Source organism: Hesperophylax consimilis, chromosome 10, assembly GCF_061612785.1.
Source record: "Hesperophylax consimilis isolate HC1 chromosome 10, BYU_Hcon_1.0, whole genome shotgun sequence".
NCBI lineage: Eukaryota > Metazoa > Arthropoda > Insecta > Trichoptera > Limnephilidae > Hesperophylax > Hesperophylax consimilis.
This window is the reverse complement of record NC_142845.1, coordinates 36,733,981-36,761,517: the sequence shown is the minus strand read 5'-3', so window position 1 is coordinate 36,761,517 and position 27,537 is coordinate 36,733,981. Positions and strand designations below refer to the sequence as shown.

Here is a 27,537-nt window from a genome sequence, read left to right as displayed (position 1 = left end):
CAAATTTAATGGAAAATTATACCCTTAATTCATTATGCTGAAATAAGTAATAATTTGAGAACCTTCAAGAAACCGCGCTATTGAAATGTTATTAAATACTCCGAAGGCACATTTTTGGTTTGACTTCATGCACTACCTAAATACATATTACTTCGCCAGAATTTTTTTTAAATGTATTTTTTAAAATAGCATGAAAGTGAATTTTTTCTGTGTCCTGATTTCATCATTGATTCCAATGAGTGCCAATGGCGCAATTTAAAAATGATTTTCGTCAGTAAGATATAACTTCCTTATCGTCATCTTTCAATGCCACTAAATAATCATTAAGATCCTTAACAGATTTCTTTCCAGTGGCGTGATCCTACTCAGTTAACGGCCTCGACGTAAGGCTCTCGACTATCAAGCGGGGGAGGTCGCAGGTTCAAATCCCGGCGTGCTCAAATATGTTATATTTGAGATTAGTATATTTGCGGCACGTTCCAGAGTGGAAGATACTCTCAGTATCGCCCTGGTGTAAGACCACCATTCAGAATTGAAACGTAACTTAAAATGGCTTTGGCCATGTTTGGTGCCAGCTACTTTCCTCTTCCTCATCTCCTCCCCCCTCCCCCCATCTTCAGCCTCACAACATATCCCAATTGGGGATGCCATAATCTCACTGGCTCCAGACGGTTGATGGCAGTTGACTCTTGTTCGGTTTCACATAGAAAAATATCAAGAGTTTTTCAGGCGTTAACTTTTGATTTATTAAATATATTCAATTTGGTACAATTCTGATTCAACCAGAGGATATTGTAAGCCTAAATAATAACAGTAAGAAAACGTTTTTATTTTTAATTTAAGTTTCTCGCACTAAAATGCCCCTGGAAGCTTCTCAAATATAGGTAGGTACTTGAACACATTTTCTAGTCAAACAAATTAATCAATGGTATTTATTAAAATTACAAGTCACGTAGATATTCAAGATCTTTGTCAGACAATCTGCATTTACGTTGCACCTGCAAGTAAATAGTGGAACTGCGCAGTGAAGGAAGAGGCGCGTCTCTCGTCATTATTATATATTTTCAGTGATGACATGATGGTTAAAGAATCACGTTAACGGAACCTGCAATAAATTCATAAGGTTTCCCTTAAATACATGGAGAGAGGAGTATTGCTAATTTATTAAGAATCAATAATCAATTAAATTAATAAGCAATAATTTGTTATATTTTGTGCTGTGCATAAAAATTAGTTAATAACTTTAAATAATGATAAGAATCTTTATAAATTATTCGTAATCTGGTTAAAAACGGGATTGCAGGCCCTTCGAATGAATTGATATGTTTCCTGTTAAACTTTTAGTAAAAGAGAAATGTGTTATCGTGATGTTAAATCACGTGTTGTTCATAAAAAATCATAATATTTTCGCATTTATTTAAATATTATCAAGGCAAACTAACACGTGTTCATGCACCTAATAATAATATCAGGAAACGAATTATTACGAATACTTTGAAAATATTTTTAAGAAATCAACAATAATTATTTTTTCCCTGTACATATGAGCAACGTATATTGCTAACTAAGCCTAACTTAAAATAAATTGTGAATTTAATTAGAAGAATAATATGATTTCCCCAGTCTGTCTGCAACAGTAGGTATAGTATGTCATTGAATAATACCTAGTCATAAATTGTGTGTGACTATAAATGGGGTGGTAGGTATTTCCTGTTTTGACTTAGAAATAATTTGAATCCATTAATTCTTAGAATACAGTGATTTATTTACAACCATTTAGCAGTTCAGAATATTTCTTTCTTGCTAACATTTAAAATGTCAACATGCACCAAAACTCAATAATAAATAAACTATCACAGTCCAATATAACACTAACCAATAAGATGCATGATCTGGGCAAGAAGTTTGGGGATACTATTGATATATTAGTCCAGTCAAGATGTACATCCGTGCTTGCAAAAGGTCCAGTCATTCTGATTTTTTTATATGTTGTTAGGACCTAAACCAGTATTAAAAAAAAAATTTGCAACTTCGAAAGTGCTGTGCGAGCGGCGGTGGACCTAAAAAACTAGGAAATTTTCGAATTTTTTTCAGTTTTTGCTCAATATCTCAGTAAAGGAAGGGTCTGACCGGTGTAGTGAGTATACATACTTTTAAAGTAGACTAAATTTCCTATAATTTGAAACCAAAGCAAGCTATATAAAGCCATCGGTTTTCAAGATACAGTTCTTCAAAAATAGGCAATTTTTTCCAAAAAGTGAAATTTTTTCGAAATGTTAACTTATTTTGTAAAATAATTTCTAAAATATGCATCCCACGTCAAATATTGTATGAAATAAAGTTGTTGTAAATTTAATAAGCTTTTATTTGAGACTAGATTGATATCTGTAGACTAAACGGTTCTCTCAAAAATGGCAGATAACCAAAAACAGTCATAAGTGGGTTTTGGGTAAAATGCAAATAAACTGTTCTCGCGTCTTTTTATGGTTTTATTGTGCTGTGAAGTAAATCCATTAATCATCGTGGGTTTATCCTAGGGTTATAATATAATTACGACTATTTCAAATTTCAAGTACCCATTAGTACCTATACCCATGGGTACCCATATGAATGGGCACGCATATTCACGAGCTGTTCGAGCCCACATTTTGGCAAACCTCACACTGGCCAGCATTGTTTTTTATGAGGTTGACATAACTCCTGAGGAGCGAGACGAGACTGAAAAATTGCTGCGAGACACTGAAAGGTCTCTCACTATATCTGCAGAAGAAATTGATACCTACCAAATACTAAAGGCAAAATTTGAAAGTTCCTTGGAGAAAATTAAAGCGAATGGTCCAACATCACAGTTGTGGGTCCAATACTTTCGTATGACCACTTTGATAAAACTATTCATCCAGGCAGAGCGTGCTGGTGATTGGAACCTTCATTTGTACACTGTCCACAAGATGCTCTCTTTTTTCCACGCAGCTGGACATTTTTTGTATGCTAAGAGCGCGCACCTCTATCTTCAGGATATGATGGCTCTATAAGATCGGATGGATAAAAGTGAATACGACATGTTCACAAAAGGATCCTTCACCATTTGCCGGTCTGACAAGTTTTGGTCCGGGTTGTGGTCAGACCTAACAATTGAGCAGAAGCTGATGCGATCCAAGAAAACCTACGGTGGGTTGACCCAAGGAAGAGGAATATCCGAAAGTGTTCTGGCAAGGTGGACAACAGGAATGGTGTTTATGTTGAACATTTGTGAAGAACTGGAAAGTTTTTGCAGCTTATCATGTCATACTGGAGATCAGCATGTAGACATGAGACCTTCTCGAATCATCCGAGATAATAGTGATGTGGAAAAACTAAAAAACTGGTTTGCTCTCCACCCTCCATTTCCCAAAACTGACAGTTTAATTTCTATCAGTAGTGGTTTACTGGCAGGTCCTGAAATTAATTGCCACACAGCCCGGAGAGTTGGAACGGAAGGAGTAATGAAAATTGTGGGGAAAATGTACGACAAGGTAGAACAAATAAAACGGAAAAATAAAGTTACCACGCTGGCATCGATCACCTCAACCGTTAAACTGCCGGACAAAAACAGAAGAGTGGCTGTGGATCCGCTCACAATTTTTCAGCGAGTGTGTATTGCAAATAAATCTGAACAGGATTTACAGGATGACTTCAAGTATGAGTTGGCCCCGTTCCCGATGTCTCTGTTCAATGAACAAGGGATGCGCAAGGGCACAAAATCTACTCTGTACTCTGCCTTCACTCCTCTTTCCAGCCACACGCCGATAGATGCCAGCACTCACGTCATTTTGGATGTTGGCTACCTCTTGCACAAGGTCGTGTGGCAGCAGAAGAGCACGGTTCGAGCACTTTTGGCGCGTTATACCACCTACGTCCGAAACCACTTTGGGAAGAACGTCTCCATCGTTTTTGACGGCTACCCAGAAGATGCTACCAAAAAAAAACACCAAAACAGCGGAACGACTTCGGCGCTACGCAGCTCATTCCAGCTACGAATTGACTTTCGATGAATCCACAGTAATTAAAATTGCTCAAGAGCATGTTTTGGGCAATGAAAACAATAAGACACGCCTTATAACTCTTCTCTGTGACGCCTTTCAGAAGGAGGGAGTAGAATTGGCTGTTGCCGAAGAAGATGCTGATCGAGAGATCGTCATGATGGCGTTATCAAAAAGAGCAGATGCCGATCGGGTCGTCATAGTGGGAGAAGATGTCGACCTGCTCGTTCTTCTCAATGGTTTAGGCGCTGAAGAGACAAACGTCTATCTTCAGAAGAGCACGAAGGGTGAAGCTGGTTGCTGTCACTACTCTACGACCTCCTACAACAACCAGGACTCCCGACAATTACCAGGAACGGTACTATTTACCCACGCGTTTGCCGGGTGCGATACCACCTCAGCACCGTTTGGCCAAGGAAAGACCAAAATCAGCACACTTCTGAGCAAGAGTGAACCACGTGCTGAGCAAGTGGAGGTCTTCCTTTGGCCAGACTCTACCCCACAAGCCGTGAGTGAAGCAGGCATCAAGTGCTTCGTGGCTCTATATGGGGGTGACATCGCGAAGGATACTTTGGATTTCCTGAGATATAAGACGTTTGTCACTTCAACAAACATAAACCTCGCCTGTTTGCCACCGACGGAAGATGCTGCAGGCCACCATGCAGCAAGGTGCTACCTCCAAGTGCAGAAGTGGCGGGGAGTCAACTTGAATCCCACTGAATGGGGGTGGAAGCTGTCTCCTCAAGGACTCACCCCCATCCCCACCACGATGGATCCCGCACCTCCTGCCCTTTTGCGAAAAATTTCGTGTAAATGCAATAAAGGATGCTCTGGGAGCTGCTCGTGTAGAAAGGCTGGGCTCCACTGCTCAGTCCTCTGTCAGTCATGCGGTGGCAAATTTTGCATTAACGTCCCGGATGTCGAGCTGAAATGCTCGGACGATGAAGATGACCCGACTACAGACTGGGCGCCTCTCCCAGCTAAGATAAAAAGAAAGACATGATTTGGCAACCAAGACACAATACCTACATGATTTATATTAGTTTTATTTTTTGTGTACATGTAATTTGTCCTTATAGTAGGTACCATGATGTTTGTACAAGCATTTTGGTATGTAGGTATATAAAACAATGTTTGAAGTGACGTAATTCCCGATAGATGTAATATCTTTTCTTTTTTTCATCAAAAATCTGTTAACTGTTTGATAAATAAAACCATAAAAAGACGTGAGAACAGTTTATTTGCATTTTACCCAAAATCCACTTATGACTGTTTTTGGTTATCTACCATTTTTGAGAGAACCGTTAAGCCTACAGATATTAATCTAGTTTCAAATGAAAGCTAATTAAATTTACAACAACTTTATTTCATACAATATTTGATGTGGGATGCGTATTTTAGAAATTATTTTACAAAATAAGTGACCATTTCGAAAAAATTTCACTTTTTGGAAAAAATTGCCTATTTTTGAAGAACTGTATCTTGAAAATTAATGGCTGTGTATGGCTTGCTTTGCTCTCAAATTATAGCAAATTTAGTCTACTTTAAAAGTATGCATAACAATTATACCGGTCAGACCCTTCCTTTACTGAGATATTGAGCAAAAACTGAAAAAAATCCGAAAATTTCCTGGTTTTTTAGGTCCACCGCCGCTCGCACAGCACTTTCGAAGTTGCAAATTTTTTTTTTTAATACTGGTTTAGGTCCTAACAACATATAAAAAAATCAGAATGACTGGACCTTTTGCAAGCACAACCCCCTTTTCATGTTTAACTTGACTGGACTATATTTACTTACTCTTTTTTTATAGAACTAAGCGTAATCTATACCAACACTTTAATAAGTCCTACAAATTATATTAGCGTTGTTAACGTGGTTTTAGTGATTTGTCTTATATGTAATATTGTTCTAGTTTATTTTATGTTACTGTTACATGTTTTGTTAATATTTTTTTTAAGACAAACATTCATGGGTTATGAATAAACTGACAATATTTTAAAATCTCCTACTACCACCACAGTAAGCGGGATACGTTGCTTGTGTTGTTATGAAGGACTTGGCCAGCTGACGAATTGCGCGATGTTTACTCAACTACAGACCAGTTTTATTTAGTTTTTTAGATTGACGTTACTTAATACTTTGTGTATAATTGTCGATAGCTCACTAGGTATATGCTGTTCTTATAAATATTTTAGTGTTTCTCTGGGTTGTTTTATAGAAGATGGATAAATACACATTAACGTAGTAAATTTGTTTTAACATCGTGGCGTCATTTAGCCGAGTCTGGTGACCGTATATGATTGTTTGCATGCATTAGTAACACGATTTTTTTGTATATTATAAAATGTTTACATATATTCTAAAACTACTACAGTAATATTCTGTTATCTATTTTATGGTTCGTTTAAGTAAATATGTTTTCATAAATTATATCTTACTTCAACTGAATGAGGTTATTAATTGAAGGAAAATTGTGTGTTCGCATCCGAAAATAGCCGCATGTCCTGAATTATTCAATTTTGCCTCGCAAGACACAAGACATTTAAACACGTCTCAAAAACTGACCGCCACACAACGGAGCATACATGTGTGGTCGAAAAATCCAAAAAAAAATTAATAAGCTGTTGTTTAAAATTAATTTTAATATTATTTTAGCTGATTATCAAAACCTATAGAAATAAAGTATTTTTAATTTATTAAAAATCTGATCTAATTATTAAATACGGGACTGCAGGCCTTTACAGAATGAATTGACAGATTTCATAACAAACTATCAGTACAGCACAAATACGTTATGAGAAAGTCGGGACACGTTTTCTTAAAAATAATAATGTTTTCGCATTTCGCTCATTAGATTTACTATAAAAAGGCCACCCGCGTGACCACGTGTTCAGATACATTCTGAATTCCTAATATTTTACTAGGAAATGTGCATGCAGTCTCATTTTAAATGTTTGAGTGCCAAAAAAATTCATACAGTTGCTTGTAAAATGCCACCAAATAAACATTATTTTTTATGAAACTATATATTTTTTTAAAACCCCATAAATTCTTTGAATTTTCAAGGATTTCGATGATTTTTTCGGTGTTTTATTAAAGAATATTGGTTTAGAATCACGCGGAGGAGGATTCCGAAGTCCAGGCGTTTCGAAAAAATGAGAATTTTACGTACAGACGTACGCGCGAATCAGAACACGACTGACGCAATCGACGGAAATCGACGATCGGCAATCTTCGTTAAAACACGAATCGACGAAAATCGACGATTGGCACCCAAACGGTTAAGTGTATTTTGATAAAACACCCGTACTCATTTTTCTGCGTGTAGAAAAGTTTCAAACCAATTGCAATTTCGCAAAATTCAGATCGAGTAAATTACTGTATTACCGACACAAATGCGTGGTAGGTACATTTGAATTTATTTACTGGAATTAATTCAACAATTGAATTCAGTAAATCAATCTGTATCAGGACTGTAAAGTGATATATACAAGTGAATGAAACAAAACGATCTGAGATTACAAAAATTTAGCACAGAAAATCTCGAAAATCTCCACCTGCAGACAAAAGCATAAAGAGCATGCACTAACTGTGATATAGATACGGAATAAAGAAAATTAGAAGAAAAAAACAAACAAAAATAATGCATTTGTATTTACGTTCTGAGAAGCAAAAATTACCATAAAGTTATCACGCTTCGTTTTCAAGATAACATTTTAATAGTATAAACTATTGAAACCGTGTCAGAAATATAAAAGTAGGTATCGTTTCCATCGTATTTAGCCCTTTCAGACCTGATTTTAGCTGGCAGTGGTGGTAAAAAATAATTGATTGTACAATTATTATTATTTGATTAGTCTTTTTAAGACTTTTGAAGGTATTGTAAATTGTAAGTTCATTTGAAAAATCAGAGGGTCTCATGGGGTGTGTTTCACTTAATATGACAAATCGTACATTGCCAAGGTCTGTTATCTATGTGAGAATATTGTGTCAGCGGTCTTTATTGGCAGCAGACACATGTCAGCGCTATATTGGCAGCGGACACATACCTGAACGGATGACGAACCTCGAGCTGGCACAGTTGGTGGATGGGGTAGTCTCTCTCGCTGCAGCAGCTGGTACAGTTCCTTCGCTACCTAGGATTCTCGCAGCAGAGTCTCCATCTTCTGTCTTCGTCGAACGTCACAGCGGTGCTGCCAAGGTTTGTTATCTATGTGAGGATGTTGTGTCAGCGCTCTTTATTGGCAGCAGACACTTGTCAGCGCTATATTGGCGGCAAATACATACCTTAACGGATGACAAACCTCGCGTTGCCACAGTTGGTCTAAATAACAAATGTAGATCCTAGGAAACTAATTGTACAGCGCCCTTGAGGTGATTTTTCACAAAAACGGCGCTCTACAAATTATCCAATTATTATTATTATTTTTATTTTTATTATTGTCTACATAAACATAAAACTTAATTAATTCTATTTATATATTCCTTCAAAATTTACGTGCAAGAATACGATTTAAATGCAGTCAAGAATAAAGAAAAACTTCACATTTTAAAATATAATGATGGCTACCGCCTGAACGAGAAAGTAGAATCCAACTAAAAAATAGCACGCAAAGCAGTAATGCCAATGATTGGAAAGCAAAATTCTAACGATTTTCACTCTCTTCGGAGAGAGAGAAAAAAAAAAAAGAAAATCCATCTATTTTTAAAAATACATTCCGTCCGAAAGGGTTAGACTCGGTTGTTTAAACGCCTAGTCGGGAATGTCACAAGTGGTCGTAAATAACGTTTTAATAAGATTCTGATGATTATTATACAAATATTTGCACTGAACGATGTTCGTGAATTAATATGCAATCCATAGAATCGCGATATTAGTTAAAATAGCATTTAATGGAAATGGCAGACAATAAACTATACATATTTAACAGTTTCTATGTAAATTTAATGATTATGTAATGGTTACACTCGACCGACAAATTTTGTATTACGTTGTTGTAAAATATATCTATAGTTTTATTAAATTGGGTGCACGGGTAATATGGGTATCCAAACTTTTTAGTAGGTATTTCTTCTTTCGTTAGTTTTATTAAAATATCGTTACCCGGCTTCGCCCGAGATTTCAACAATGTTTTTTTTTTCTTATCAAACCAACTTATTGTCAATCGTTGAGCCACGCGGATGTTTGTGTTCAGCGGTAACAAAAAAAAAATCAAATTACCAAGCGATAAACATATCTAAGTGAAGTGAAAATTATAAAAATCTTTAGGAGAAAGTGCCAGACGTAATCTCAAGTGTTTTTTTGTAACATTCAATTAAAATAAACCGTTAAAACAAACAGTTCAAAATTGTGAAAAATACCTGCATATTATTATTGTGACATTCATCGACAGTTCTGACGTCTCAGTTTGCGCATAAATGTGTATTGTGTAAACATAACACACAGTATATACCTGCTTACGGGCACGTTACTTAGGCGGTCGCTGTCACGAAAAGGGGAAGCTGGTGCACTATCGAACATAAATTCAGATATCAACTAAATCTAAATCATGTCAACCTCTCATAAATACTTAAATGAAGCTAAGACAGTTATTGATGAACTGATAAGTGTTGTTCAAGATGAAAAGAAAAAATATAACAAGGATCAAATAAATTTTATTTCCGGGAAAGCCCAACAATTATTATTCCTTATAGGACACTTCGGAATTGAATATACTGAAATAAAAAAACAAATCCCAACAGAACCTATAAGCAGTAAGATGACGCTGAAGCCAACAATATATAAAAAAACTCGGAGCAAATAAATGAATTCTGCATTCTTATCACACCAAAAAACAGCGGCGAAACAAGTGAAACTCTGAAAAAAAAAATACAAGAAAAGGTCAAGCCGGGAAAATTAGGTGTTCGTATCAACGCTATAAAACAGATTTCATCAAACAGACTCGTCATAAAGTGTCCCGAAAAAAAAGATGTAGACAAACTATCAAGTATGATAAATAACGAAGTCAGGGAAGCAAATGCAGAAGAAATAAAGAAAAAACAACCTACAATGATCTTCAAGGGAATTTCCAATGACTACAATAAAGAGGACTTTGTTGAGGACATAATCAACCAGAATGAAGGCATAAAAATAATAACTCAAGGTCTAAACAGAAGTACCCTATTTGAAATTAAAAAAATAATAAAAAATAAATTTAATGACAATGTTAGCTACATTGTCGAAATCAACAACAAAGTCAGAAAAGAAATAATAAAAGAAGGAAAAATCAACCTGGGGTATCAGCGAATATACGTGGAAGACACAAATCCTGTCGTACAATGCTATTTTTGCCTTAAATTTGGGCACACATCAAGCAGATGCCTACAAAAGGTAACAAATAAAATGTCGTGTATGCACTGTGCAGGAGACCACTCCTACAAGGACTGTGAAAATAAGGAAACTTCTCCAAAATGTAAAAATTGTGCCACAAAAAATGAAAGATTCAATCTAAAAATACCAACAAATCACCTAGCAAATAATAAAGCTTGCCCATATTATCAAAGAATGCTTAAAATAGCTTTGGAAAAAATAGAATTCTGACTATATCATAAAACTAATTTACTAGTTAGATTGTATTATAAAAACTATAATATACCTTCAGTACTTTATATAAAATTCTGTATATTAATTCCCAATAATTTACATATCAATTTATTTCCATTTACGAAAAACTCTCATTGTATACTACAAATTATAATGTCGTTTAAATTCTTCAAAACTTTAAATGTGTTTAAAGAAAACATTTCACAACCGTTTAAAAACTATATACAATACGATTACCAATATCATAATATTTTTAAAATATATTCCTTCGCTTCACTGAACAAAAATGCATCAAACGCTTATATATTATTTAATCCTTTTGCTAAAACTAGAAATGGATGACTACATTATTCAACATCTGGAAAAAAAATTTTACGTAAAAAATGTAATTTGTGACAACTCTAATGACTGTAACACAATACTTCAAACGACTCCAGATTCATTTACCGTAATGCATCTAAACATACGATCTATAAAGAAAAATTTTGATCATTTTCTAGTAAACCTAAATTTATTAAACAAATATCCTGACATAATCATACTGACTGAAGCACATTTAAACACCAACTCAATCATCCCAACTCTCCCCAATTACAACTACTTTCAGAGCTCACATTATATTAACAAAAATAGTGGTATTGTTATATACACGAAGACGATATTTAAAGACGTACTCTTTACTGAAACGAATATGACTAATGCAAACTGTATTATTATAAGACTGAGCATTAATAATAAACTACCTATACAAATAATATCAATATACAGGACACACTCTGCTGTTATATCCAGTTTTATTGGAGAATTGAATAATATTATTTTAAATAGTAAATGTACAAATAATTTTCTAATTGGCGATATTAATACTAACATTGCTGAAAATAATCACACTATTAAAAAGGACAATTATATTAACATGATGACCGCTTTAAATTTTAAACCCTGTATTAATAAATATACTAGAGAATTTAATAATCAAATACCATCATGTATTGATCACATATGGTGTAATTCCAACTACATTGATAATCTTCAAACAATAATATGGAGAAACAACATAACGGACCATCATACATGTATTCTTAACCTTAACATAGAAAAACAAAACATTAATAATAGTAATAAATCTAACATGCCTAAAATATCGATAAACCAACAAATACTTCATGAAAAACTGTCTCACGAAACATGGGAATCTATACTCTGCACAGAAGATGTAAATAATAGTGCTTTAAAATTTCATGACACCTTACAAAAGCATATAAAAGATTCAAGCTGTGAAATACACAAAAAAATATATAAAAAAAAATTCAAAAAAATTAAACCATGGATTACCCATGGTCTAGTGGTTGCCATTAGAGAAAAAGAAAAATTATTTAAACTTACAAAAAAATTCCCACTAAATAATTCGATTATTTTACACTTTAAAAAATACAGAAATAAACTAACGGCACTAATTAAAATGACCAAAGAAGAATTCTACAAACAAAAGATGTTAAATTCAGGTAACAGTGGTAAAAAAATTTGGAAAACAATAAATGAAATAATTGATAAAAAAAGAAAGACAAGTGACATTTTAAAGCTGCACATTAACAATAATATGATGCAAGTTTCTGATAACCCAAAACTATGTGCGAATGCTTTCAATAATTTTTTTTCAAATGTCGGAAAAAATCTCGCAAACGAAATAACTAACAACATAGATAATACCACCACATCAGGAATTCCAGTAGCTTCATTAAATAAAACGGTAAAAACATTCGAAACGATAACCGAACAAGAAACTGTTGTTATAATACAAAACCTAAAAACTGAGTCCGCACCAGGTTTTGATGGGATAACCGTTGAAATTCTGAAAAAAAATCTTAACTTTTTGAAAAAACCTATTACACATATCATAAATAATAGTCTTAAAAAAGGAATCTTTCCATCTATTTACAAAAAAACTATTATTTCACCGATTTTTAAATCAGGTGATACTAAAGAAATTAATAACTACCGACCTATATCAGTATTATCAAATATCTCAAAAATTTTTGAAAAGGTAGCAAAAAAGCAACTGCTAAAATTTATTGAAACTAATAATATATTGAGTGACCAACAATTTGGATTTCGCGAAAAAATAAGCACACAGGACGCAATCATAGATTTAACAACAAAAATACATCAAGCACTAGACAAAGGCAAAAAATCTCTTGCAATATTCATAGACCTAAAGAAAGCCTTCGACAGCATAAGTCACAAAAAATTACTCTACAAGCTTAACAAAATAGGAATTATAGATAATGCCAAAATGTGGATAGAAAGTTTCCTGAACTCTAGAAGTCAATATGTAAAAATAAATAACACTCTCAGTGAACCGAACACAAGTGACTTTGGAATACCACAAGGCACCATATTGGGCCCTCTTCTATTCATATTATATGTTAATAATATCTTTAAATTACCATTAACAGGAAAACTCATTTCATATGCAGATGATACTGCAATTATATTTCAAGCGAATTCATTGAATGAACTTGAAATAATTGCTAACAATGATATCAATACGTTAAAAGAATGGTTTGATAAAAACTTATTAACATTAAATATTGAAAAAACATATTATATAATTTTTAGTATAAACAAAATAAACCCTTTTATTACATTAAATATTAAAATACATTCAAAAAAATGCATATCAAAAAAATCTACTTGCCAAAATAATGACTGTTTATCCATAGGAAATAAAAATGAAATTAAATATTTAGGTGTAATAATAGATAGTCAACTTAAGTGGAAAACTCACATAAACAATATCATAAATAGATTAAGAAAACTCATTTACATATTTATTAGTCTAAGAAATATACTTAACTTAAAAATTCTTAAAAATATTTACTACGCTCTAGCCCATTCAATAATACAGTATGGTATCGTTGCGTGGGGGGGAGCTTACAAATCATCACTTTTACCGCTGGAAATCACTCAAAGGCTGTTAATAAAAATTTTAATAAAAAAACCATCAGACTACCCAACCTTACAACTTTTCCAAGATTTTCAAGTCCCATCACTAAAAAATACATATACGAAAAATACGCTACTTCAAATCCACAAAGATCTGTATAAGAAGTCACACCATGCCATGGTTCGTGTCGAGAGCAATAGGCAAAATACAATGGGTCGCTTATGGACTCCATTAATGCATACCAGTTTTGCACAACACTATTACACGTACACTGGAGTGGTATGGTTTAATAAATTAACGACTGAGATGAGATTAGAACCGGACTTTAATAAATTTAAAAATAAAATTAACTTCACTACAATAAATAATTTAACGAATTAGAATGACGATGATATCTCACTATATTATTTTATAAATTATTGTATAAAAAAACTAAAATCTCTTCACTTTATATGTTTTTATGATTCTTTTTTTCTTCTATTTACATATGTATGTTAAGTTTTTATTATTTTCCCTTTACACACGAGTTTTAGACTCTTGTAAAGGTAAACATGTTAATTTTTATTGAAATATGTTCTTACTATGTAAATTTAAACATTATACTGTATTTTATAAAATAAATAAAAATATTAAAAAAAAAAAAAAAAAAAACAAATAAATAAGCGTATTATCATCTCTTCTCATATTTTGACAATTGGGTTATTTTATCAAATCTATGTGGCTTATGATAAAAATGGCGTATCGAGCTGAAAATAGCATGGATGATTTAGAATTTTTTCCCAGGAAAAGCTGTACTAATTTCATTTTTCCAGATTTTCCTGTTTGAGGGTTTTTGCAGCTTCGAACTGTTTATGATTCTTCAAATGCAAATAATTTCGCGCGTCTCAACGCAACATAATATTATTTATATGTTTGCATAATGAGAACAAATATCAGAAATAAATTAAACAACTCTTATTACCGACATTAGCCTTCGTCACACCATGAATACAGACTAATACAGACATACACACATAGTACACACCTTGCTGTATGGAAATTAGTACCATTGACTGGGAAACACGTCCAGTGACATTTCAACTGGTAACTATTATTAATTTCGTTTCCTTTCGGGATACAAATCAATTCGACTGAACTTTAACGTTATTCCGTAGTAACTTAATCACCGTTAGAATTACTGGCTTTTAACCTTTATGATTTAAAGCAAGTTGTTAGTACGAGATGTGTGCAAATAGGAGGCGAGAGAAGGGCGAGATTAATTCGAAAGCTCAAAACAATTATAAAAGGAAAACAATATGAAAAATAAAAGCTTATGAAAATAATATATTTATTTATACCCTGTTCTTTCCCATTTCTCTCAATTTTAATCTCTGGAAAATCATGCCGTTACAAGGAACGTATTACGACAGGAGTAAATAGGAATTCTAACTGTCCATGTCACTTTCAATTACCTCTGCGTGATTATGGATCCCTAGGAATGCGACTTTTGATGATAGCATGGAAGAATAATATTTATTTTTTGTTTTTAATGAGTTACATAGTGAATGCCAAAGATATACAAAAAATAATATTTCTAACTATTTGTAATTAGGTACAATTAAAGTTAATAATTTTTTTCGCAGAAATTTAAATGCAACATTGTCATCAAATGAGGACTGACCGGTTTTAAAAAATCATAAAATAGTTAATTTTTACTCAAAAACAAATTTATCGAAAATTTGGGGAAAAATTTCCCCGTTAAATAACCTTTTTATAAATTATTTATTAATTTACAAAAGTTAAAAAACACATATAAAAATATTATGTTGATTGTCTCCTCCGCTCTCCCAAAAGGTCAAATAGTAGACAAATTTTCTAAAAGAACCTATAATTTTAGACGACGTACAAAGTCAGGTTTGAATGATCAAGAAAATTATGTTTTTTAGACATTTTAAAGTCCCCGTCAAGCTTTCAGGTTTTAAAATATTTTTACAATTTTATAAGAATTATTTCATTTTTATATTTTCCCAACGACACGGAGAAATTTCATGGAATTTAGGAATGCTCCCGAGGTATCTAAAATGTACCACATATTTCTTATTTTTGATGTTGTAAAACTAGAAACTAGATAAAATGATCATTGAAGTAAACATTGATATTTCTAAAAAAAATTAATATCAAACTTGACAATGTTAACAAAAAAAAATTATCGTAAAATTTGGCTCGAAACTTTAATAATTTTAAATTAATACTATATTTAGATAAAACATTCCTTTTGTGTGGGGAATTAGTAAGAAAACTGTCACTTCACTTTATGTGCCGTTTATACATTAAAAAAATATAAATATTTTTTTAACTTTCAGCTGTCAATCGAAAAATCCCGCCAATTTGTAATCATACATTTTGAAAGCTGGAACGGACTTAAAAAATCACATTCAACAGAAACATTTCAACTGTGAAAAAAATGTGATGACTTTGTCACACGTGAATTTTTACGAAAAAACTGGACCTAAATTTTCTTCCCCTATTGTGGGAACCAGGAACGCATGATTACAGGAGGTGAATAGGAATTTCAATAAGATTTCTCTGCGTGGTCGCGGCGCGATTTCTCACTGCAAAATTGTTCTTACTTTACCTGTCTCACTGGGAACGCGACATTTGATGGTAGTAAATGATACTATATCTACTCTAAGCAAGTTAATAAAAACATAAGTTTTGTTTAATTTTCTTACCTTATTTGTACTTGCGACCGAGAAATATTTATCTTAAATCATGTTACTACCAGGAACACACGATGACAGGAGGTGAATAGGAATTTCAATAAGATCTCTTTGCGTGGTCGCGGCGCGAATTCTCACTGCAAAATTGTTCTTACTTTACCTGTCTCACTGGGAACGCGACATTTGATGGTAGTAAATGATACTATATCTACTCTAAGCAAGTTAATAAAAACATAAGTTTTGTTTAATTTTCTTACCTTATTTGTACTTGCGCCCGAGAAATATTTATCTTAAATCATGTTACTACCAGGAACACACGATGACAGGAGGTGAATAGGAATTTCAATAAGATCTCTCTGCGTGGTCGCGGCGCGAATTCTCACTGCAAAATTGTTCTTACTTTACCTGTCTCACTGGGAACGCGACATTTGATGGTAGTAAATGATACTATATCTACTCTAAGCAAGTTAATAAAAACATAAGTTTTGTTTAATTTTCTTACCTTATTGTGCTTGCGCCCGAGAAATATTTATCTTAAATCATGTTACTACCAGGAACGCACGATGACAGGAGGTGAATAGGAATTTCAATGAGATCTCTGAGCGCGGTCGCGGCGCGAACTCTCACTACAATTGTTGTTTCCTTACCTGCAATTACCTTTGCGCGATTATGCCTCCCTGGGAATGCGACATTCGATCCGACTGTATGGGCGTGTCCCATAATGTCACTGTTGCAGTTCGACGACACGATTCATTGATTATTTATTGCCTGCGATAATTTGCAAACACATATTATTATGTATCCATTATTTATTTATTTGACCCTGCATTGATTGGAACGAGCAATCGGTATTGAATTTTTAATGCGATGACTTTGAAACGACCTTCTCAGGTTTGATCCGGAATTAATGCCAAATTTTATACGTAGACAAACAAGATTTTTTATTTTTTTAAATTGTGATGTACAAAACTGACAATATAAAATTATAGATAAAAATAAAACACATTTATTATTTCCCATTTCCGAAAACTGAAATACTTACTTCTCATTGTCATCGAATTGACACTGTATTTTTTCTATTAAGTGCGTATTAATCTTGTCCCTATTTTCTGAATATTTACCTTTTTGGCATTCTTTTATTTGCTTACATAAGTAATAGTACTTTCGCCTTTCTATATTATGAAACTGATAAAACTCGGTACAAAGCAAGTCTTGGCAAAAATGTTTTTTTATTAACGGTTTACTAACTTTTTACTAAATGTTTTCTTTTTTTTTTAGAAAAAAAGGTAAATATTTACAAGAGATAAAAATAAATTACATTTCATATCAGACATCACTTTTTTTGTTTACCCAATTTGTAGAGAAATATTCTCGGGTCAAACTGGGGAGCTAGTCTATGTACTTATATATATATAGATAATAATATGTACAGTTACAAAAAAGGAAAAAAAATATTTTCAAAAATACTGTAAAATACTACAAAATATTGTACAATAAGAAAATTACAAATAATTATAGAAACAGAATATCAACAAAAATATAAGCAACAGAATGTATCTGAAAATCATCGATAAAAGTAAGTCAATCTTCTCTGTAAAAATACAACGAAAGTTTTTTTTTAAATTTAAACTATAAAATTTAAAATATTGAAAAATTGTTTTACTAACTAAATTCTTACACGCGCGCTCAACGTTGATGTGGAAAAGCCGGCCTTTAGCCTGGTTTAAGACCGTTTTAATCAAACAAACGCCATGGTTAATAAGTCAATTTCATCATTTTTTTCATTTATAATTAAGAAGGTTAAAGTTTAGGAAGTATTTTAATCCAAATTTATGACCTTATTATTTTCCAGGGATCTAATGTCTGATATTTGAGATATTTATCATAGATCTGTGAAAGATTCAAGGTCTTAAGTCAAGCCAGTAGTAGTAGTTAACATAATCAATGTTAATGAGACTTATTTCTAAGTACACACTAATTATTTTATTATTTAAGAAAAACAATTATTTAGATTGTCTCACGAAGATTTTCAACGCGATTAGAGAAAGTGAGATAGCGAACGTAGCAGCACATAAGTATAAGAAGGATAATCTAATAGCAGTAGGTCGTCTCATACAGTATTCTGTGTTCGTCTTATAGTGTAAGCGTCGAGTAAAGCATATCTTGCTATCTCAGTCACACCCGTGATGTAGAATGTATAGTATTCTACGAAAATACGAAAACGCCGCCCCCTATTGTAAGTCAAGTCTATCTTTGTCATATATGAATAACCTTTGAATTAAGAATGTTTCTTACTTGCCACATTTTATCTTGAGTTTATGAGACAAAATCGAGTCTAGATGTATTGTAACGTCATTGGTGCCTACGTTACTCGGTTCATTATATCTTCTAATGGCTGTTAATATATCCGATATAAATATATAAATATTAAAACTTATTCGAGCAAAATTCATGAGAAAATTTGTTTTCGTAAGTGAGTGAGTAATAATATTTCAAAATAAACAAAGTTTTACTTAAAAGCGTCTGGTACAAACTACGCTGCGATAATATTTTCTTTTTTTTACCTATAATTTATAAAAAAAATTAAAAACGTTACATAAATGCAGACGCAATGAGTGCGCTAAACGTGTATGGAAATGACCGTCCTGTGCGACTTGGCCGAATCAAGTCAGTCCTACAATTTGCATCGATCGCAGAGTCGAATTTATGAGTATTTTATGACTCGTAACTGGCCATGTCTGCCGGCGGTAAGTTATTAAATCTATTTCAAATAACCTTCCGCCGGTGGTAGTGGCGCCTCGGATACTACATATATTACGCGTATTACAACAATCTAGATAAAGTACATATGTATAGAGGTTGTGTATTTTATTATATCTTTCTCTCTGGAATACACGATGATATCACGGGGGGATTTGGTCCATTGGTCCGTGAAACTAGTCGCGTACCGGCGGCTACTAATATCATTTATATTTGTTTTGATAGAATTAAACATTATTCTATATATGAACTTTTTGGTAAGCTCTATCGACCGGAATAATTATCACAATATTTCAGACTGTAATGAAAAAACCATAATGTTTCTAACTTGTACAACATCACGCAAATTCTGTGCAGGGGAAGGCAGAGAGAGAATTGGAGTGCTTCAATCACTTTTAACCATTTTTTCATGCACATTCTTCACTTTAACAAAATGTATATTTTTTACACGACAAATAATATATTTAAATTGAAGTTTTCCTTTTGGATTTTTTCTTTCTTGTGGTAAACTAAAGCACAACCTTTTACCTACTCTACACTTATACATTCAGCGAGACTTTTCCCAAGGCGCACGGAGAAAGATGAGTAATGCTAATTTATTAAAATCCTGTTAAAAACGGGATTGCAAACCGTTTCCGCAACTAAAACTTTGAGTACGTTAATGATATATCGGAACACGTGTTCAGGCACCTGCGTTTATCCTGATAATATAAATTGACGAAATGCGAAAATATTAGAATTTTTATGAACACGTATTCCGACGCGATCGCAATAACACATTCATTTTTTATTGAAAGATTATTAGAAGACCTATCAATTCAGTAGTCAAAGACCTGCAATCAAATTTTAAACCGGGTTACGAATAATTTAAGGATATTCTTAATAAAATAGCAATATTTTATGTCAGTAAGGTTTCTACGTACGTGGCAACTTTTCGCGCTTGAATCGCGCAGTTATTGCATGGATTAGTATTGGTTATGTTGTAGCTAAACAGTTCTCGCTCAGGTATGTTGACGTTTGATGATAAAAAAGTTTTCCTTAAATTATGCACATTGGCTCTATGTACGTTTCTAACGTATGAGGATTTTTTTATGAGAACATTAGATATTATTATTTTTTTCTATACAATTGGCCTGCGATAGCACAAAAAAATTAAACTTGTCAAAAAGGATCTCTTAATGGCTACAATAAATGTACTAATTAATTGGGGTAAGCTGTAGGTTCGTTTGAAAATGTAGATAAATAAAGAACAAAATATTCTAATTATTTATTTTGTCAAGTAGGTAAATACTTTCTTGTCTAGCCTCGATAATAGCATTTCCAAAGTTATTGGCTCACATTCTTAGTGAACAAATCAAAGCTGAAAGCAAAGAAAATTCGTGGAAATTAGTCGAATAAAAACGGCGATATTTCTCGTTTTTTGTCAAAACAGTTTTTCACGACGAGTTTATTGGGCATCGGGCATGTCTGGCAAGATAATCTTCAATAATCATAAACACTCTCAATTCTGGAGATTCAACACTTGAGGAAAACGAGAGAAAATAAATTCCGTTTTTCAATATTTTTCATTCTACAATTTTTTTGTCATCGCTGATCCAATGTAGTAGAGCTTTGGTCCTAGGCTTGAGCTTTTTGTTGCTTTTTTAAATTTTAACATAAATTGTTTAAGTTTACATTAATTTCTGTTCATCATCTTTTTATGCGGGATTGCTTGCTTGGTGTTTTATTTATATTTACTATACAATATTATACGGTATGTAATTTTCTATAGACCCTCTTTTTTTATTTGATTGCCTGAGTACTATCTCTATTTTAGAAGAATGTACATCATCTTGTACGTTATTTTTTGAATAATATTCATCCTATAATAATGATAATGGCATCCTGTACTAAATAAAGGAAAGTATTTTTATATTTTAACTTAACTTAATGAGTAAAACCTCATAATGTAATATTTAATTATTGAAGACAATATTAGCAATTCTTAAACGAATATTTGAAACAGAAAAATTAGAAAATAATACGGTCACATTTAGGACTCGAACCCAGGCCCCTTGCCTTCCGGGGCACCGCTCTACCAACTGAGCCAATGGGACCCTATCTCATTCGGTCATATTTAACTGTATCATACTTCGAATAAGAACTACCGACATTGTCTTCAGTTTCTCACCGCGCATTTTGGCCGCTATCTTTATAGAAGATCGCAAGAATCAACTCGAACTAAATATCGCACATTAAAATTAAAATAAGATATACAGGGTTTTCCAATAAGAGGTGTTATTTTGATATTCAAAGAAAAATGCAATTTTTTAATATAAATGATCGAATGTTTATTTCATTATAAAGAAGAAGGTATGCCGTTAATAGTGAAAAATAACATCAGTCAAATGATCACCACGACCACACCTACAGGACCATATTCTTTTCATGAAATTTTCCATAACCAAGTGGCTGCCTTATGTCCTCGATAGCCTCACGAATTCCATCTTTGAGGTCTTGAATCGACGCTTGGCTGTTGGTGTAGACCTTTCCTTTCACGTGTTCCCAATGGAAGAAGTCGCAAGGTGTTAAATCACAAGATCTCGGTGGCTAATTGTGATCACCTCTTCGAGAGATAACATGGTCCGGAAACTTTTCCCGTAAAAGATGAATGGTTTCGTTGCTTGTGTGGCACGTAGCGCCATCTTGTTGAAAGTAAACGTTTTCTAGATCAATACCATCCAATTCCGGCCATAAAAAATCATTAATGCCTTAATTAATATTCAAAATAACACCTCTTATTGGAAAACCCTATATTTATCTAAGACACTGTCTAGATTGCATTTAGTTCGAGTATTCAATTAAGAAAGTATTTCTAATCCCAGCATTTTAATATCTTCCTTTAATCCTACCTTTGCTCCTTTTCTTTCCTTTCCCAACACTTGTACACTTAAAGACGTGTTATTTACACAACCCAATATAAAACGCTAGTACCTGATATTATTTGAAAGTAATATATTTATTTTTATTTTTTAATTCAAATCTTATACCTGCTTAACTTCCCCGAAAAAATCACGGTTGTCTCAATAAATAATTAGTATAATATGTAACCAGTCAATTTAACAATAATTGGCTAATTAATTCTTATTCGTTTAGCACCGTTTTCGTGAGAAATGTCCCCAAGGGCGCCATTAGTGAAAGTAAATAAGTTGTTTGCAAATACTTCTCACATTTTGGTGGGTAGTTAAATAATATAATCCAAAAGATGAAGTGGCACCTAATGCAAATGTGACGAGCTTTTTGGTTCAGTATGTATCTATAACTTTGAAATCAATTCCTAATCACTTGGATGATGAGAATATCTAGTTGCTATGGAGATTTTGTCAGAATTTACTTTACGGACACATAGACCAGTATGCGCGTGATATGTAAAACAGAACTTTATCTGTGAAAAATACATAATCATGTCATCACGTTAAGTAAGAAATATTTTTGTGTTTTCACTGGAAAAATACGTGGAAAAATAATATATAATTCGATGAAGCCCCACTAAGTAAGAACGCATGTAATGTAGATACGAATACAATTGAATGGTTACTTTAAATGGCTTAGCCGTGTTTGGTGATCAAATCTTAATAGCCAGTAACTCCCCCACCCACCTTCCTCTTCCCCATCTCCTTCACTTCCCCTCCACCTTCAGCCTCATCACATACTCTCCTGACTCCATATGGTTGGGAGTAGTTGGGACAGTTTGCAGTATTCACGTTTTTTTTTCATTTTATTTATTTATTTATTTATTTATTTAACGCCCAGAGGGCTTTTACATGTGGGTGGTACAAATTTAATGACAGTTTTGAAACATAAGAAAGAAAAGAAAGAAATAATAAAAATAAAATTACATAAGTACATGCGAGAAACCAAATTAAAAATATCAAGAACATAAATTAAAAAATACAGCGATTTGACTGGTTTACAAAAATATAACTTCCATTTAGGAATAGTATTGAAATAGGTCTTTTACATAATCCACAAAATTCGCAAAGTTAATGTTAAATATATCGACATCACCTAAGTATTGGTTTCCCATAGTGTGAAACCGTTGTATTGGGGAGTTCGCAATGTAATTTCGCTTATGTGTGTTGCAGTGGAATAGTGTATTTTGTCGTGTTGTTATTGTAGGTATTCGTAAGTTTATGAGTTGCAGAAGTTCGCAAATTGTCAAATAAAGAGAAAAACTTTCTCGGAGCCTCACTAAAATAAATTACAAAATTCACATCAAATCTAGTTTTCAGTAAAAAATAGAAAAAGGAAAAATATGATGTACATTTTTTCTTATTTTAAACTTATATGTTTATGTGTTGTGATGAGAAGTAACCGCAAATATACTGCTATAATTAGAAAGTATATTCAAGGATTTTACACACTATTCATTAATTTTTCTATTAAAAATGTATTTCATCATTGTTGCTTTTTTGTATTAGTGATTAATGTTAAATTTTCTTAGAATTATTTTAAGTGCGGATATATTTAATCGATTTGTCTAATTTCCACGAAAGTTCGTAAAATGATTGTTTCAAGTGTTGATACTGTTGATTATTTACGTTTTTTCTCGGAAACTTTAATTCATAGTCGTTAGTCATATCTACCACAAATTGAATAAAAATATTTGAATGCATTAACTCATATCTCTAATTTTCTATTCACGTATAGATAAATATATGGTATCCTGGAATATAGCTCCATTGTTCGGCCCCTTCTGAACAAAACCACATTCTAGAAATAGAAAAGTAGACAAGAGTATCCTTGTTCTTAACAGGGATGCTCGATTTCAACACCTTAAATCCACGCCGAAAAATATTTTTAGATAAACGTTTTTTTAACTAATCTCTGGAACTTATCTTAATAATAATAATAATGATAATAATGGGATAACTTGTATAGCGCCGTGTTTTGTGCAAAATCACCTCAAGAGCGCTGTAAAAACTTATAATACATTTCTACAGTGATCTATGTTATTACTTAACTATTTATGGAGATAGTATACAGTACAATACTTACCTGGTAGGTCACTTGAGATAACACTTAATTAACATTATTGTTTAGCGAAATTTAGATAAAGGATTTAGGACATAATTGGAAAATTGAATATAACTAGACTTTCTCTTAGGAATGGTATATTTAATTAAAGGGTCCGACAGCTTAAAAAGGTAAGTTTTTAGTTTAGACCTGAATTCTGTTGGACTTGTTATGGATCTTAGTTCTGGAGGGAGTTTATTCCAAGCCTTCGGCCCAGATACTCCGAAAGCGCGATCACCAAACTTAGTATTTGGCTTGCGCATAGGTTCTATCAGTCTGCCTACAGCTGATGATGTTGCTGATCTAAGAGTTGACTGCCTCAGACCAGTGTTTTCCGGGACGCATAGTTCAGAGATGTGGGGTGGGGCCATTTCATTGATTGATTTAAACACCATCCAGCACAGTTTGTACTGGATTCTTTCAGGGTACTTGAGCCAGTGAAGGTAACATTTATACATTTATATTGAAAGAGGTTAACTTACGTATGCCTAACAAATATACTCCGCATTAACCATTGACATTTTTAACGTCACTTATCGACAGTTCAGCAACTATCTTTTGACATATGTCACAAAATAGTAAAACTGCCCCCATGACCTTTTATACTTAGATGTATCTCAAATTCGTCATCTGCTCCGTAATATATTGGTGCGTAACCGTTTTATGGAGAAAAAATAATGAAATAAATATTTTAAAATATATGAATTGTAGAAAAAATTAGAAAGATACCGGTTATCTTCATCGTATTATAAAATTTCCGCCCATAGACAAATTTATTGTCGATCTAAAAAGATCCGAGATTAACTCATAGATATAAACAAGCCCAATCAATGCAAACAACAACTAACAATACGACCTAATACTCCTGGAAACTTATTTTATAAAAAAACTATTAATTATAACGTATTATACGTTACTTGAAATTGATCATCAGAAGGTTTATCCCACTTATAATAATGTAACCTAGTTACTAGGCATAGAGAAGCACAAATGTTTGTTATTAAAATATCGCAAAATGTATACGGAGATAGAACAAAAAGACAAAAAATTCCGGATTTATTTTACACATTAAAAATGAGACATCTTATTCAAAAATCAAAACGAAAATTAGATCGTTCTACCTCCGTGAAACATGAAAACAAATAATATTGAGGATAAATACCTAGATCTGTGAAAACCAAATAATATCAAAAACAAATAATATTGTGAAAAATACCTAGAACTGTTAACCATTGTTAAAAATAAAACAATAACTATCGTACATTATGGTCATAAGCATTATAATAATTAGTAAGTATTTTTATATTAGATATATACTATTAAGTATTACGCATCAAGGTATCAAGTTGAGATTTAAATATATTATTATAAGCAAATAAATAGGAAAAGTGAGGGATTTCTTACAATCAAACTGATTGATCAGTTTTTTAGGATTTAAGTAAGATAAAATATTGAACATTTAAATAAAATTTAAAAAATTATTGTTTTGTATTAAATATCACCTTTTATCATGACAATTTTTTTAATTTATCGTGCCTTGCTCCTCCTTTGGTCAACTTTTCGGACAGCGTTACAGTGTCAATCATCAGGGCAGATGTTGGACTATGGCACCCTCAATTTGAGGAATGTCGCGTGACTGAAAACGAGTTGGGGGAGGTTCTGGTATTCGAGGAAAGGTTGGAAACTATCCGGCTCTTCATATGTTTAAGCAAAAAAAAATAAGTAATTAACTTTGAACTAAAATCGAGAATCTGAACGCTCGGTAGAGATATATTGGCTTTAGCTGTATTATAAGTAATTTAATTGCACGTTATAAAAAACACTAAATATCAATGCATTAGACCTACAGTATTATTGATTCGCCGAAAAAATTCGTACATAATTCCTCTTTTTATTTGAGGCATTTAGTAAAGTTTATTAATCGTTAAAAAAGTTATGGTTAGTCAACTCCCCCATAAAACTTTAAAGGGCACCGCCAACACCTTGCGAAAATCCCCGGTGATCATATATTATTTTATTGCTTTTATAATTAATTACGAAAATTATTTGACATGACCGAATATATAAAAAATTTAAAACACCTGTCATAATTCACACAGATCATGTGGTGTTCGTGTTGCGTTGTTAGTATGCTCTCAACTCTTTATTCCCTGCCTGTGTTCTATAATTTAGGATATACTCACTTAACTAGTTTTATTCTGTTTATATTAATTACTTCCTTCTGATGGATCAATTTAAAAAGGCATTAATTATTATATACGACATAATAAAACGTGTATAACAAATTCATAATACAAGCCAAGTGTGTCGTTATGTCATGTTATAATTCATGCACGAAACTTTTGATTGAACCAAGGTTGGGCCGGTCAGGGCCGCATCGGGGGAAACCAACATGGTTACCATTCACTGGGCGCTTCTCAAGAAAGGCTTATCTATTTAACCCATGGCATTAGTTTTTTGTTATTGTTTATTTTATGTTGTGTATGCCTCCATGGTGTAAGTGTAAAGCTTTCGACTAGCAATTCGAAGGTGTTGAGTTCAAATCCCGGCATGCGCAAGTAAATTTTATTTCATGAATTTGTTTTCAATAAATTAATTAAAAATAATATATAATATACTTGCGGCACGTTCCGAGTGGAAGTTACTCTCAATATCGCCATTCCATACCACCATTCAGAATTGAAACGTTGCTTAAACATTGCGTTGGTTTTTGATGACCAAATCTGAATAGCCGAGTACTCTCCCACCTTCTCCTCCCCAATACCTTTACCCTCCCAAGAAACCTCGATTGGCAAAAACATATTTGAAGGGACAAGATATTAAAATGTTTCTGAAGACATCAGCCATGTTTTACAGCTAATTTAACATAAATGTACATCTGATAAATAAATCGTGTTGGTTAAAAACTGATATTTGTGTTAGTCGTGCTACGTTCCCAACATGGTATTACTTCAGTGTGTAGATTGTGACCCTAAAATCATTTTTTTTCTTGTAATGTTTTTTAATTTTCCATTTTCATGTCTCCTTGCATGTTGGATATTTTTTAATTTCTGATTACGTTCTTCGTGAGTGTTCATTTTAGCGTTGTAGAGAAATCCTGTTTGTGAATTAGGTACGCTTTGTATTTACCATAATAATACGATTTCTGTTCAATGCACTGTGTGAAATGCAAATAAAACTCAATTATTGACATTTCATCCACATCATCGTTGTTTATTTATACTGTAAACAACAAAAAACCCATTTATTACACGGCACAATGCCAAAGTATCAGGAATGTAATTATCATATGCATAGTGTACAACCATTGCCTTGTTCCTTTGAATTATTATTACGCAGATCATTTTTCATTACGTACATTCGCGCTTGTAAAAACGAAAGAGCGCCGTACTCGCTATGAGCCACTAGCAAAGCCGTCAAAGCAACGCATGCATAAAACATGTTTAATAGCTTCATTTTCCTTCGCGAAAATTA

At 32.8% G+C, this 27,537-nt stretch overlaps 1 protein-coding gene across 5 annotated transcripts in view; it reads left to right on the top strand.

Annotated features, from left to right (window-relative positions):
* The window catches only part of sog (chordin short gastrulation), a 274,775-nt gene that overhangs the window by 121,293 nt on the left and 125,945 nt on the right, over nt 1-27,537 (top strand). The window lies entirely within an intron of this gene.